At 44.7% G+C, this 16,581-nt stretch overlaps 1 long non-coding RNA gene across 1 annotated transcript; it reads left to right on the plus strand.

The window, feature by feature from the left end:
* The first annotated feature begins 3,020 nt into the window (after positions 1 to 3,020).
* LOC130358473 (uncharacterized) lies at positions 3,021 to 13,051 on the plus strand. The gene is made up of 3 exons (XR_008889533.1): positions 3,021 to 3,067; positions 10,025 to 10,368; positions 12,761 to 13,051. It is a non-coding gene; the product is annotated as an uncharacterized LOC130358473 (long non-coding RNA).
* The last annotated feature ends 3,530 nt before the right edge of the window (positions 13,052 to 16,581 follow it).

A 16,581-nucleotide genomic window follows, 5' to 3' on the forward strand; every position in this document is an offset into this window, starting at 1 on the left:
CAACCAGTGTGCCTACAGCTGTTGCAAAACTACAATTCCCAGCACGGCCAGACAGTCAGGGATGCTGGGCGTGTAGTTCTGCAATATCTGGCCCTTCAGATGTTGCAGAACTACAACTCCCAGCATGCCTGGACAGTCTGGGTATGCTAGGAGTTGTAGTTATGCAACAACTGGGGAAGAACAGTCGCCTCCAAACTGTAGCCCTCCAGATGTTGCAAAGCTACAACTCCAAGCATGCCCAGACTGTCCAGGCATGCTGGGAGTTGTAGTTCTGCAACATCTGAAGGGCCGGATATTGCAGAACTACACGCCCAGCATCCCTGACTGTCTGGGCATACTGGGAGTTGTAGTTTTGCAACATCTGGAGGGCTAAAGTTTGGAGACCACCATATAGTGGTCTCCAAACTGTGCCACTTCAGATGTTGCAAAACTACAACTCCCAGCATGCCCAGACAGGCAGTGCATGCTGAAAGTTGTAGTTTTGCAACATCTGGAGGACCACAGTTTAGAGACCACTACACAGTGGTCTCCAAACTGTGACCCTCCAGATGTTGCAAAACTACAATTCCCAGCATGCCCAGACAGCCTTTGGCTGTCTGGGCATGCTGGGAGTTATAGTTTTGCAGCTTTTAGAAGGCCACAGTGAAGATCACTTATCGCGATCTTCACTGCAGCCTTCTCAGCCGCACTTTCCGGCCGCCGCTCCTCCTGCTTGCACCGCTGCTCCGGTATGCTGCCTCCGCCACCTCCGAAGGTCCGGGTAAGCCGGGCCATGCTCCCCCCTCTCCGCCCGTGTTCCTCTCCGCTCTGTACCGACTTCCGATCAGTGGCCAGAGCGGGGGAAAAGAACTCTAACCCCCCCGCCCCCCTTCCTGCCATTGGTGGTCAGCCTGATCTACCAATGGTAGGGGATAGGAGGGGGTGGCAACACTGCCACCTCGCTCCTATCCTTTAGGCTGGTCGGAGCTGGCTCTGAAAGCTCCGATCAGTCTTATTTTCCTTGATCGCGGCAAATCGCAGGTCTGAATTGACCTGTGATTTGCTGCAATCGCCGATATGGGGGGTCTCATGACCCCCCCCTAGGCATTGCCACGGGATGCCTGCTGATAGATATCAGCAGTCATCCCGGTCCGATCACCGCCCGGCGAGCGGCAGTGATCGGAAATGCGGAGGGCGTATGGATACGCCGTCCGTCCTTAAGTGACGGGATGCGAGGGCGTATGCATACGCCCTTCGTCCCCAAGAAGTTAAATAGAAGTCATTTATATGTAGTGGCCCACCGGTGTATGGCAGGACCACGGGTGTAGCGGTGTAGGTGGTGGGATCAGATGGTATTAATCCCTGGGGCAAGATGTTATTAACCCCTAGTGTTCGTGACGCCAGAGTGGTTTTTGGTACCCGAACCACATGAACGGTATCTCTGCTATTCCAATGACTAGTTAAGGAAAGGAGAGCCCACAACCAGTTGTGGTTTAAAGGAGGCTTTACTGAGTTTAAGACAGATGTTATTATCTTCACAGCTAGGCCAGATTCCCAGAGGACAGGAACTCAGAAGACCTTGCAGCTTGCTGGGACAAATTATACTTGTAATAGACTTGAGACAATTATGTTGAGGCTTGACTATGTGCAGGACTTAACTACTTGAAGTGACAGCAGACATAGACTTTTGACTTACTGGAATGACTGTAGCTTTGTGGCCTTCCAGGTAGCTGATCACTAGCACTGAGATCTCTGGTGTTTGCTGGTTCTCAGTAAAGACTGATCTGAGAGAAATTGTAATTGCTGCCCCTTTATGTAGTGGGGGGCTGGACTAAAGCCCATTGGTCAAGCTGCGGGTCATAGGTTAAGCTGGTGCTCTCTGGGAGAACATGTGACAACAAATCATGTGACTGCATAACATAACATGTGACAGACTTGCAGGTCCTTGAGACAACCCCTCACAGGTCCTCTGCTCTATCTATACATTAGGATCCTGTCTATACATTAAAGCAGTATACACAACATTCTGGAAACAACAGGGGGAGACCCTGCAGGGGAGCCCCCAGGTCATTGAGGGTCTCAACCTGACAGGGCCTAAGTGTAGTACAGGACCATATCCTGTACTGGGACATCACACTATTATATTCTGTACAGATATAACGGATTCTGGAAAAATATTATAAGCTATATTGAGGTGACCCTGACCAGGCATGTTCTGGCTTGTGCATCCTAGTAGAAAGAAAGACACAAGTGGAACTCCTGTATTTTGTCCCTACTCTCTGTTTAACTTTCTGGCACCAGTTGATTTAAAAAGAAAATTGTTTTCCACTGGAATGCCCCTTTAAATAGCTTAGGGAAGAAAAGTAAACATGATAGGGACCCATCCAAAATGAGGCCACCTCCGCGTGGTGGATGGGAAACTCGCTTTGATCAAAAAGTTCACTAGGAGCCTCAATTTTATTTCTGTGATCAAATATAGATAAAATATAGAGTGCTGCTGTAAACCTTTTTTTTTATATACTTTGTACTTACCATAGATGTATGCACCCGTGTGTTTGGTTGTTGTCCTGGTTATCTCTGTGGGTATTTTTTTATGTTGTTTTTATTTTTATTTTTTGCATTAAATAATCGTATGGACCTACAGAATAAAGATAATGGGGGGAGATTTATCAAAACCTGTCCAGAGGAAAAGTTGCTGTGGTTCCCATAACAACCAACCAGATCACTTCTTTCATTTTTCAGAGGCCTGATATATATATATATATATAGATATATATATATATATATATCACAGTATTTCCAAACCAGGGTGCCTCCAGCTGTTGCAAAACTACAACTTTCAGCATGCTGTCCAGCCGGCGGCGCCCTGGTTTTGGAAACACTGATGTAGAAAGTAAACCTTTTATGACAGCTAACACATTAATGCAATGGGGGAGATTTATCAAAATCTGTCCAGAGGAAATGTTGACCAGTTGCCCATAGTAACCAATCAGATCGCTTCTTTCATTTTCAAACAAGGCCTCTGAAAAATGAACGAAGCGATCTGATTGGTTGCTATGGGCAACTGGTCAACTTTTCCTCTGCACAGGTTTTGATAAATCTCCCAAATAGTGTCATTAAGGGTGTGTTTACATGTGGGTATTTTCTGCTTCACATCTGCTTCAGCAGATTTTGCTGCCCATTGACTTCAATGGGCAGCAAAATCTGCAGCAGCAAATCTGCCGCAGAAACGCACACCCAAACCGTAAAGTGCACTGCGTAGAAACACAGCCCCTTTACAATTAGCATAATGGCATATTATAGCTTCATATGGTCCTGTAGATGGAAAATTGAAGAGTTATGTATTTTAAAAAGCCAGGAGGAAAAAATAAAAATGAAAAACCAAAAATAGCTGCATCATTCAGGGGTTAAACTTCCAATTTCCTAGTCATTTATAACTCTAAATATCAGTGTCATGAAGTATACTTGGCTGATGTGTGTTCAGCACTTGGTTGCACTGGGAGTTGGTGTTATAAGGGATGAGCGCAGCGCGGTCCAGCTGGTCAGCCTTCCTGTTTACAATAGACGCGGCCACATATTGCTGAGAAATCTGCCGCTCTCCCTCATAAACCAGTGCACAATTTAGCCTGTGTGTTATGATTTCTTTCATGAAGCCCCCCTAGGGCACACTCGCTTATTATAGTAGGGAGTGCTCCTCGCCTTACTGCTCTGAGGTTATCTACTAAAAGCCAGACATCACTAATCAAACCTAGAACATTCCTCAGGGCTTCTTGACACAGACTTAAAAAAATCACGGTAAAATTCCATCACTACACATCATACATATTCCCTTACAAGGAGGACATTAGAACACATTGGTAATTCATTCCGGGCATTCACTAAATATATTTATGGGTCTAAAGGCAGGGGATGACTGTGTCTCTGAGCTCTGTACAGCCTTCTAGTAGTATGGAGGCCATATTCAGGGTTGTCATTAATATATATAAAAAAGAATGCCTCTATATGTTACTTACTAGGTCATGAAGATGCTTTACATGTCTTTTTTATGTGTCTAGCTTCTGTATTTGGCTCACAAATGCTTCGGTTCTGCTGCTTACTCATTCTGACATCTCAGGAAGGGGCATGTCCAAGGCAAGCACTGAGCCTGCTCGACTTACTATGCATTCACTTCTTCCCTGAGTCTTCTGTGCTGTGCTTGGTCTCTTTATCCAATCACTGCAGGCTGCTCTGTGACCCCATCCTCTCTGTTTTCAGACAGGAGTCTGATAGATGGGACAGGAGTGAGCACAGAGGAGTGCTAGTCTTGCCCTCCCTTCCTTGACTTCATGGAGATACATTTTTTTAATGAAGTATATTAGAAAGGTTAATGTTTTGCCAAGATGTTCAACATATAAAGGGTTTTTCATTCTGGTAGTGCCCATTTAAACTGGAAAACTTTTAATGTGCCCCAGACACATGTTAAAGGGGTACTCCGGTGCTTAGACATCTTATCCCCTATCCAAAGGATAGGGGATAAGATGCCTGATCGCGGGAGTCCCGCCGCTGGGGACCCCAGGGATCTTTTACGCGGCACCTCGTTTGTAATCAGTCCCCCGAGCGTGTTCGCTCCGGGTCTGATTACCGACGACCACAGGGCCGGCGGCGTGTGACGTCACGCCTCCGCCCCCGTGGGACATCACACTCCGCCCCTCAATGCAAGCCTATGGGAGGGGGCATGACAGCTATCACGCCCCCTCCCGTAGGCTTGCATTGAGGGGCGGAGCGTAACGTTACATGGGGGCGGAGGCGTGATGTGATATGCCGCCGGCCCTGTGGTTGTCGGTAATCAGACTGATTACAAACGGGGTGCCGCGTGCAAGATCCCGGGGGTCCCCAGCGTCGGCACTCCCGCGATCAGGCATCTTATCCCCTATCCTTTGGATAGGGGTTAAGATGTCTAAGCACCGGAGAACCCCTTTAAAAGTTTTTATCAGTCCCAAGATGTAGAATTAACGGCAAATAGATGCTTTCCCGGGAGTGAAACACATTTTAGGACTGTCTATGGGGTCCTACTGAACCCTAGTATGCCTCAGATTATATATGTGGACCAATCTGATATGTTTTCCTATGAAGCCTTGCATCATACAGTACCCGGTAAGACTCTATATACCAGTCTCCTTAATGACAAACACAAAAGTTATACATACAGTGACCCCCCCCCCGACCTACGATGGCCCCGACATACGATCATTTCAACATGCGATGGCCTCTCATCGCATGTTTAAGTCAGCATCAACATACGATGCTTTTGCATGTCAGGGTCATCGCATAAACAGCTATCCGGCAGTGCAGACTGCTTCAGCTGCCACCGGATAGCCGTTTAACCCCTTAAGGACCAGGGTTTTTTCCGTTTTTGCATTTTGGTTTTTTGCTCCTTGCCTTTAAAAAATCATAACTCTTTCAATTTTGCACCTAAAAACCCATATGATGGCTTATTTTTTGCGCCACCAATTCTACTTTGTAATGATGTCAGTAATTTTGCCCAAAATTTTTCCGAGTATGGGGCAGTATGAGGGTTCATTTTTTGCGCCGTGATCTGAAGTTTTTAACGGTACCATTTTTGCATTGATAGGACTTATTGATGTTTAAATGATATAAAAAGTGACCAAAAAAGCACTATTTTGGACTTTGGAATTTTTTTGCGCATATGCCATTGACCGAGCGGTTTAATTAACAATATATTTTTATAATTTGGACATTTCCGCACGCGGTGATACCATATATGTTTATTTTTATTTACACTGTGTTTTTTTTATGGGAAAAGGGGGGTGATTCAAACTTTTAATAGGGGAGGGGTTAAATGATATTCATTCACATTTTTTTTCACTTTTCTTTTGCAGTGTTATAGCTCCCATAGGGACCTATAACACTGCACACACTGATCTCTTATACTGATCATTGTTATCCCATAGGGACCTATAACACTGCACACACTGATCTTTGTCATTGATCACTGGTTTCTCATAGGAAACCAGTGATCGATGATTCTGCCGCTTGACTGCTCATGCCTGGATCTCAGGCACTGAGCAGTCATTCGGCGATCGGACAGCGAGGAGGCAAGTAGGTGCCCTCCCGCTGTCCTGTAAGCTGTTCGGGATGCCGCGATTTCGCCGCAGCTATCCCGAACAGCCCACTGAGCTAACCGGCAGTTTTTTACCTTCACTTTTAGCCGCGTGGCTCAGCTCTAAGGGTTAATAGCGCGCGGCGCTGCGTTCGGCGCTGCGCGTTATTAGCGGCAGGTCCCGGCTTCACTATGACGCTGGGCCCGCCATGATATGATGCGGGGTTACCGTGTAACCCCGCGTTATATCACGGGAGCAGGACCAAGGACATACCGGTACGTCCTTGGTTCTTAAGGAGTTAAGGTGCCCTATGTCGTCCGCTGACGATCACTTACCTGTCCTCGGGGCTCCGGCGCGTCTTCTTAGGGATATCCTGCATCGTCGGCACTCTCCATCGTCGTCATCACGTTCCTGCGCACGCCGTCCCGTCATCCAATAGGAGCGGCGTGCGTAGCAACGTGATGGCGGCGATGGAGAGCAAGGATGCCGGGGAAGCAGAGGCCTTGCGAATGCGATGGAGGGCGACATCCAGGGCAGCGGTGACGGTCCGGAGCGGCAGGGACACGTGAGTATAACCTCCAATACCATTGGCTGTCCGGGCATGCTGGGTGTTGTAGCCTTGCAACATCTGGAGGTCCGCAGGTTGTAGACCACTATCCTATACTTTACATTGCACGGATCCCTCAACATACGATGGTTTCAACAAACGATGGTCCATTTGGAACGGATTACCATCGTATGTTGAGGGACCACTGTATATGTATGTTATGAAGCATTTTAAAATGTAGTACTGCTATAGAAAAATTTAGGTGCTGAGGATACCATCCAACCACGGTAAGGTGACCTCATCCGGATGGACCCTACGCTCTATATATATATATATATATATATATATATATCTCCTGGGCTAGCACTTAGCCTACAATTTCTGGGGATGTAGGATCCAGCTATTCCCTGCTTAAAATCAGTGGTGTAGTGTGCACGGCCAAAATGGAGGCAGCCCGACTCACTACCTCTTAGTCCTATAAGAGGATGTAGAAAGGTTTTTCCTTAAAAAGATTTCTTGTAGGGTAGAATATCTCTGTAATACAGTACATACAGTACAAGGTCACATGGAGTTACCATATGGTGACACATGGAGTTCCTACAGCACCGACTAGTAATAGTAAGTCTACTATGGTCAGCACTTCAGTACATAAACAATAGTGCCAAGTCTTAGGAAGTAAGTATATCCAACATTAACATAGTACTTTCTTAGCTGCAGAAAAAAAAAAAGTTTAATGGATGGAAAAGAACAGGATATATTCGAGAAGTATAGAAGACCACAGGAAGACACAGTAGCTCTGCCAACACACCTGGATCTCAGCAGTAATCCAGAGTCAGTCCCTGTAAAGTGGACAAGGCTGACAGCACCGACTGGTATAACGCTTCAGTTTGCAGTTTTTGAGCTACAGTTAGAAGTGGATCCAGAAGGAAAGAGAAGTAGAAGTCCTACCTTTACATTTCCCATTCATTTTCAACCCACTTCTGACTTTGACTCAAAAACCTTAATCAAAAACACAGTAAATTTTCTCCCCAAAACACAATGTGTTAAACCATACAGTATATTGGACAGTATTTTTTATCTAGGAGTAGAACCTACACACAGGTGTACTTAGTGACCCAGTGAGGTGCTGTGTCAGGCCTAGGTATCTAGGTAGGTAGCCAGGTAGCTAAATATGTAGGTAGATAGCCCGGTAGGTAGCTAAGTAGGAAGCTGGGCAGCTGAACCCCCCCCCCCCCCCCCCAAGATGCATAGATGAAGAAAAAAAATAATAATTATGCTTACCTTATGTCCCATGTAGCATCTCCACCACGTCTTACTTTCTCTACAGTGCAGGCGCTGATAAGTGACATCATTGGCGCCTGCACTGTATGGGAGCGGAGGTTATGGTCTACTCTCAGTGTAGGCCACAGGTCCTGCGGCTAACACTGAGAAGGAGCCTCGCTCATCTGGGGATCCGGGACCTGTGCCGGACCAGCCCCTCTGCCGCACCTACGCCTTGGTGGCCTGCGCGGGGGGCCGTTTGCTTTCAGCTGGGGCAGGTTTAGCCAAAGTGTAGGTACGCCACTGTCCACACAGCACACCACAGTAGAAGATACATAATAGTTTGGTCTAGAGCAGCTGGGTATCGCTGGAGAGGTATCTCGCTGTAAATAGTGAGGTGCAGTTGGGGAGGCAATTTTGACTTGATTCAGAGACTATTGTGGTGGACCAGCTGGTGAACTGGCAGAACCACGGGTGTGGCGATGTGAGTGGTGAGATCAGATGGTATTAATCCCAAGGTCTGGATGGTATTAACCCCTAGTGTTCGTGACGCCAGTGTGGTTTTCAGGTGCCGGAACCCCACACGCCCGATTCTCCGCTATCCAAATTGCTAGATTTGAAACGAGAGTCCACAACCAGTTATGGTCAAACTGAGGCTTTACTGAGTAGAAGAGAGGTGTAATTATCTTCACAGCTAAGGCCAGAATTCCCAGAGAGGTGGCCAGGAACCAGAGGACCTCGCAGCTTGATGCACCAATACTTGAAGTAAACTTGACTTGAAATTAGACTTGACTTGACTATATGCAGGACGTGGCAGCAGACATAGACTTGAGACTTACTGGAATGACTGTAGCTTGTGGGGTTTTCCAGATGCTGATCACTTCACTGAGATCTCTGGTGGTTGCTGTGCTCAGTAAAGACTGATGGTACAAGAGGGTGAATTGTAATGGCCGCCCCTTTGGGTCATAGGTTAAGCTGGTTCTCTCTGGGAGAACATGTGACTGCATAACATACCAGGTGACAGACTTCCACAGGTCCTTGAGACCTCCCACAGGTCCTCTATACAACCTATACATAGGGATCCTGTCTAGGCATTAAAGTGACACACACACCATTGTAAAAGCAACAGGGGGAGACCTTACAGGGGAACCCCCAGGTCACTGAGGGACTCAACCTGACAGGGCCTAAGGATAGTACAGGACCATGTCCTGTACTGGGACATCACACTATTATATTCTGTACAGATATAACGGATTTTGGAAAAATATTATAAGCTATATTGAGGTGGCTCTGACCAGGCACCACCCATGTTCTGGCTTGTGCATCCTAGTAGAAAGAAAGACACAAGTGGAACTCCTGTATTTTGTCCCTACTCTCCCAGTTGTCTATATATATATATATATATATATATATATATATAAAAAGCAAAATCATCGGTAGTTGCAGTATCTTGTAATACCTTTTTTATTGGACTAACAAGATTTTGTAGAGACAAGCTTTCGGGATTCCTCCCTTTATCAAGTCATAAGTATTACAAGATACTGCAACTACCGATGATTTTGCTTTTTGCATCACTGGACTAATACGGCTACTCCTAACTAATCTATATATATATATATATATATATAGCCAGTTCACCAGGATAATAACTCATGTTTCCACTTAATTCTACTCATTTGAATCACAATGATTTACACGCCTGGATTTATTACAAAAAGCATACAGGATTGTGTAAAGGCTGTTTCCCCTTTGCAATGTTTTTTTTCTTCTATTGCTCCAAAGCATTTAAAAACAAAATACTACATCTTGGCAAATACTCAAAATTACAAATGCACCGTTTTGTGTATACAGCTCCTCTACATACAGACCTACTGTATGCGGCTCTTTAACTACAGACAATAAATGCAAGTCTTATCCAGGAAGATGGGGAGTACAATTGCAGGACAGGTCTGTTTGTAGTCTGTAACCATAGATACATATAGGTTTGGACAGGTCCTGTATACACAAAATGGTCAAAATGGTAGGAGGCTTGTGAAGTTGCTTAATGTCTTATTCTAGAGTCTTTAGAGTTGTAAGGAACTGGTTGCCAAGACCAATATGTTCTTTTAAGTAGACCTGACAGCCGTTTCCTTTACAGATTTGACAGCAGGCTTGGAGATGGGGAGAGGAGGGGGTTGACCGAAGCCTCAAGCATAATCCATAGATCTACCACTACCTTCAAGATGGCCAAGGACAAGATGAATGGCAGCATCCCGTGATTGGGACACAAAGATTCCTTCTCCCAGGTGCCCAGTCCAGCATCCTATTTTCAGCTGGAATGGATACCTTGTAGCCTTCTTCCAGAACCAGCGTAACTACTGACCTGACCGACATCGCAGATGATTGGGACTGATGCACGGCGTCCACAAGGGAGCTTCAAGAGTGTATGGCACACTCTTCAATGCGATTATCAGTGTTGTCTCTGAAGGGCAACATAAAAAGGTGAGTGTGCTAACCTCACCTTGCAACTGTATACCCTCTTTTACTGGTAGATCTCAGTAGCGGAACTTAGATAGAGCCCCATTTGTAAAAAAAAAAAAAAAAATTTCTATTTTCACTATATTTCCTTTAAACGGGTACTCCCCTGGAAAAAATTTTTTAATCAACAAGTACCAGAAAGTTAAACAGATTTGTAAATAACTTCTATTTAAAAATCTTAATCCTTCCAATAATTATCAAGTGCTGTATGTTCCAGAGGAAGTTCTTTTCTTTTTGAATTTCCTGACCACAGTGCTCTCTGCTGACACCTCTATCCATTTTAGGAACTGTCCAGATTACAAGTAAATCCCCATAGCAAACCTCTCCTGCTCCAGACAGTTCCTAAAATGGACAGAGGTGTCAGCAGAGAGCACTGTGGTCAGACAGAAGGGAAATTCCAAAAGAAAATAACTTCCTCTGGAGCATACAAGAGCTAATAACTACAGGAAGGATTAGGATTTTTTTTTTTATAGAAGTAATTTACAAATCTGTTTACCTTTCTGGCACCAGTTCATTTTAAAAAAAAAATGTTTTCCTGGGGAGTACCCCTTTAAAACTGAGGTCATCACGCTTTAGCTATGACTGTGCCAGGCAAGGGGTCTCCTTTCTTGTATAGTGGTAGGTAAGTCTGCTTTCTGTTACAATTCTACAGTTATTACCGACATTACATGTGTTTACTGAGAGAACCAAATATAATTTGCAAAGAATTGTCATTGAAGTTCCTAAAATCTGTTAAAGTTGATCACATGGAAACCATCTGGAGCATAACATTAGGGGAATCCATGTGTTTTATTATGTGCAGGTCTTAAGTCACTTATTCCTCACCACATCTGTGCTGCATGTGTATGGGAAGTCTATAGTCCTGTCCTACAGCAGGATTGTTCACAGATCTGGATTTAGATATATTTCATGGTTTGCATATATACAGTATACAGGGTGGGCCATTTATATGGATACACCTTAATAAAATGGGACTGGTTGGTGATATTAACTTCCTGTTTGTGGCACATTAGTATATGTGAGGGGGGAAAATTTTCAAGATGAGTGGTGACCATGGCGGCCATTTTGAAGTTGGCCATTTTTAATCCAACTTTTGTTTTTTCAATCGGAAGAGGGTCATGTGACACATTAAACTTATTGGGAATTTCACAAGCAAATCAACGATGTGCTTGGTTTTAACGTAACTTTATTCTTTCATGAGTTATTTACAAGTTTCTGACCACTTATAAAATGTGAAGAGTGGGAGAAGAGGGTTGCATTGACAATCCAACACAATGGGCAGCACATTGAACACATTTTATAAGTGGTCAAAAACTTGTAAATAACTCATGAAAGAATAAAGTTACGTTAAAACCAAACACATCATTGTTTTTCTTGTGAAATTCCCAATAAGTTTAATGTGTCAGATGACCCTCTTCCTATTGAAAAAACAAAAGTTGCATTCAAAATGGCCGACTTCAAAATGGCCACCATGGTCACCACCCATCTTGAAAAGTTTCCCCCCCCCCCTCACATATACTAATGTGCCACAAACAGGAAGTTAATATCACCAACCATTCCCATTTTATTAAGATGTATCCAGATAAATGGCCCACCCTGTATTACACATGCTCTCAGGTTCAGACTCACGGTGGTGGTACCCTCTAGGCAAAACATGTAAAGATAGCTGTCTGCACTTTTAGGGTATGTTTACATGGCGGAATGTCTGTGCAGAATACCACCGGTATATTCCGCATGGACATTCCGCTGCAACAGAGTCCCAAAGATTTCAATGGGATTCTGCTGCACTGTGCACACAGTGGAATTTCCACAGTAGATGTTTCTGCCTTAGAAATCCTGATTCCAGCATCCACAGAAAGAATAGACATGTTTATTCTTTCTGCAGATTTCACTCAGAAATGCATTGCTGTCGAACATGGAGGTGCAGCCCACTGGAGATCTCCTTTAGACACAGATACATTGGAAAAGCTGAGTGCTGGCAGGAACAAGAAAGTGCTGGGCTCACTGTCCTGCCACTCAGCTTTGCTGTGCAGTGCGGGAGCGATTAGTGCTGTCTGCATCCACAGCAGTCAGACCAGACCAAAGGAGTCCAGAGCACTGCAAAAGCCAGAACAGGTGAGTATTACCAGGGGCACAGGTTATTTTGTGTACCCCAATCTGTGCCTCTCCAAATGGTGAAAAACCACAACTCCCATCATGTCCTGCTAATGGGTCATGATGACCGTTGTAGTTTTGTAACATTTGGAGAGTATATTAGTTCTGCACAGAGAAGTATTAGTATTAGAAGTATTAATTCTGCATAGACTCTTCTTCCAGCTGTAACAATAGAGTTACCTTCTCCATGTATCCCCCGCAGCAGCACTACATTGATGGCGGCTCCAGTTTTCCTGTATATTATTTTGTACACTGAAGACCGATTATTACAGGTCCAGGCTGCTCCTCTGGAATCTCTCAGACTACTCATTTTATGAAGACGTCTTTCCTGGATTATTTTGACAGCTTTCCTGGGTTTGGCAGCTGACACACTAGGAATCAGTGGCCCCGGACTTGTTCACACAGCAGGTTTTTCCTCAGCATGACCATATTTGATATTCTTGGTTCATCTGTTCATGTGTTTTAGAAAGTGCTATAAAAATATGACATCTTCTCGTCTGCCTTATTTCAGCCTTCTGGATTTCTCACTTTATAAATGGTAATAAAACTATGAAAAAGCAATGATTTACCCAGCAGAAGAAGTGGCCCCGGTATGAACCAAGAGATAGCCTCATCATAAAGAGGACCCCTAGTGTGGTCAGACATTTCCACTGAAGGTGGAGTATAGTCATACATTCAGATGAATGGCTGTCCAGGTAATATATACAGGTCTTGTGCTTGTTAAAGTAAAAGATGATTTACATTCTGGCTTGCAGAGTATATGATGTCCATATATTCATGACACAACCCCATACAGAGAGCCAACCCCTCCCCCTCTGTTCTCCAAAACAGGGACCCAAGTCTCAGCCTGCGCCACCGCTCCATTTAGCATCTATGGAGCTGCAGGAGAGAGCGGAGTACAACACTCAACTATGTCCAGCAGCTCCATAGACAATGAAAGGAGCAGCACATAAGCACAAGTTGCCAATCTATTGCAGGGTGAGCTCCAGTGCATAGGGGATAAGTGTTATAAGTCAGAATACCCCTTTAATCCTCTTTAAAGGGGTAGTCCAGTGCTGAAAAACGTATTCCCTATCCTAAGGATAGGGGAAAAGTTTCAGATCATGGGGGGGTCCATCCGCTGGGGCCCCCCTGAAATCTCCTATACGGGGCACCGGCTCACTGGCCAGATAGTGAGTGTCGACCACTGCACAAAGCGGCGGCTGACAAGCCCCCTCAATTCATGGCTATGGCAGAGCCAGAGATTGCTGAAGGCAGCACTCCGGCTCTGACATAGAGTTGTAGGGGATACGTTTTTCAGCACTGGACTACCCCTTTAAGATACTTCAGTGGGAAAAAAAATGATGTGCTCTAGGTCTTAACACACCAGTGTATTTTAGCACCATATTCTATCTGTATGGAGCAAGTTAGGCTTCAATACCACTTGTACAGTCATCCGATTCAGCTTCCCTCCAGTTTTGTAGTAGAATGCCATAAGCAAACTGATGCTGATCCCATTGTCATCATTGGAATTGCTCAAGGGATCCATCATGTCAGTGAAAATGCCAGACTGGTCCAGATGGAGACAGATGTAGAGGATTCCGTCTAGAAGTGTGGATGCATTGGATGGCGCACAAATAAATATCAGCTGGTTGGCGCCATCCAACAAATCATTACTTCATAGAATCCTTTACATCACTCTTTACTGCCTCTAGCACTCCACCTTGGATCCCAGTTTGGAATGTGGACTGCTTCTGGACACCCACAAAGTTTAGAGGCAACAAGAAATACATCTCTAAATGCATGTGAGCGCATATTCACCAATTCACCTTTACTAGCCACCTCTATACATTTACAGCACTTAGATAGCGACATTCTGCTGTTCTTTTTCTATATACTTCTGAAGATTTAGTAAGAAATGTGAAAAGGTCAGATGACAAATAATGTATTTTTGCATTAGTTGTGGTATCACTTGGGTTAAGTTTTTGCACAAAATACTGATCATGATGATAGATATATGAACTCAAGCTTAATCTATAGAGTTGTAAGGCTATGTTCACATGGCAGAATTTTCGTGCAGAATCCACATTGGAATTCCACACAGAAATTCGGCAGCAGCAGAGTCTCATTATTTTTTAATGGGGTTCTACCGCACTGTTCACATTGCAGAATTTCCGCACCGGAAACATCTTGTGCGGAAATTCAAATTCCGGCATTTATTCTTTTTGTTGACTCTGCACAGAAATGCATCTATGAGACGGCGCATTTCCTAGCGCCAGAGGCATGCCGCACAGAAATTTTCCATGCAGCCATTAGCCCACGTGAATATAGCCTTAGACAACCGTGTTTGATCTGTGAAATGATGACCAATAATGGAATCTGAGAGAATTGACTTATGATGGGGTCTGATTGAGTTTCATCATGGTATCTGTTCTTTTAACATTAACAATGGTGCTACAAGATATGCTGTTCTTTCTCCTCCCATCTGACGGAACTATCATAGCAGCCGCATAGTCTTCCACTATGGTATGTATGCCTTTGTATAGTGAGGGTACTCAGCGGAAGACCTGTCTCAATGACATCTATAAGATCATTTGGACAGGGATGAACCTAATTTAAAGGGGTTTTCCCACCTTGGACATCTTATCCCCTATCCAAAGGATAGGGGATAAGATGTCTGATCGCGGGGTCCCGCCGCTGGGGACCCCCGCAATATAGCACGCAGCACCCACCTGTTACTGCTCCGGAAGAGCTGGAGGGTCTGGCTTCTGACCACGGGGACGGAAGATCGTGACTTCACGACTCCGCCCCCGTGTGACATCACGCCCCCCCCAATGCAAGTCTATGGGAGGGGGCGTGACGTCACACGGGGGCGGAGTTGTGACGTCACGATCTTCTGTGGTCGGTAGCCAGACCCTCCAGCGCTTCCGTAGCAGTAACAGGTGGGTGCTGCGTGCTATATTGCGGGGGTCCCCAGCGGCGGGACCCCCGCGATCAGACATCTTATCCCCTATCCTTTGGATAGGGGATAAGATGTCTAGGGGTGGATTACCCCTTTAAGGGGCACAAAAGCATAGTCTACCACATAAAATAGACCAAACTTAGAAACAAACAGACTATGCTTGGTCTATTAGTCAATAGCCCCAGCTTACACCAGGTTACCTTTTAAGACAGTATCCTGACATACTGTATACCAGGAAGACCTGAAACATAAAGTGAGCTCAGCCTAACCACACCTATGGTTCCTAAAGAAGAGCCCCGAGTGGGTCTTAAAGACAATTTTACATGCTGCAGATTTATTGCAGAACACATTGTGCACATCTGAAAGGGACTGTTTCTGCAGCATGTGCATGGATTTCTGCAAGTCCAGTTCAGAAAAAGGAGATAGTTATTGACATTTCTGCAACAAAATTGATCTTAAAGGGCTTTTTCCTGTGGATAGGGGATAAGTATCTGATCTGGCAGGGGGTCTGACAACTAGGGTCACCCGCAATCTCAATAATAGGGACTTGACTCTCCGATCAGAATGGAGTGGCTACTTAAATCTAACAGAAGACTTGGATTCGGTTGGGTTCCCTGGCAGACAGACCTCCCACAATAGTTATCCCCTGTCCTATAGATAAGGAATGACCTTGCAAGATGGGTAAACCTCTGTAGAAGAGAACACAGACATGGGTTGTTTTGTTGACATGGGATAAATATAAATTCCTAAGTTGTTTCCATAGGATCTAAAATGTACATAGGTAAGGGATTATGGAGAAAACCCCTTTAACTGGCTTCCTATAAAAATTATCCATAACATACTGTATCCATATGTGTCGAAGACAAGAAAATTTTACTGCAAGTGACAAAAGTGTCCGCAACCAACATGAATGTATTACAGTGCTACTGACTACGTTGGTGCTATTTCTGTATAATAAAATGCTGCTGCTACACAAGTCTTTCTATAAATTCAAGATCCTGTTTTAATAGTCTGGTCACAATCCCAAGTAGAACATTACATGTTTATTGTAAATCCTTACACTTTACCTTCAAAGCGTTTGC

The sequence above is a fragment of the Hyla sarda genome, chromosome 2, assembly GCF_029499605.1.
Source record: "Hyla sarda isolate aHylSar1 chromosome 2, aHylSar1.hap1, whole genome shotgun sequence".
Taxonomy (NCBI): domain Eukaryota; kingdom Metazoa; phylum Chordata; class Amphibia; order Anura; family Hylidae; genus Hyla; species Hyla sarda.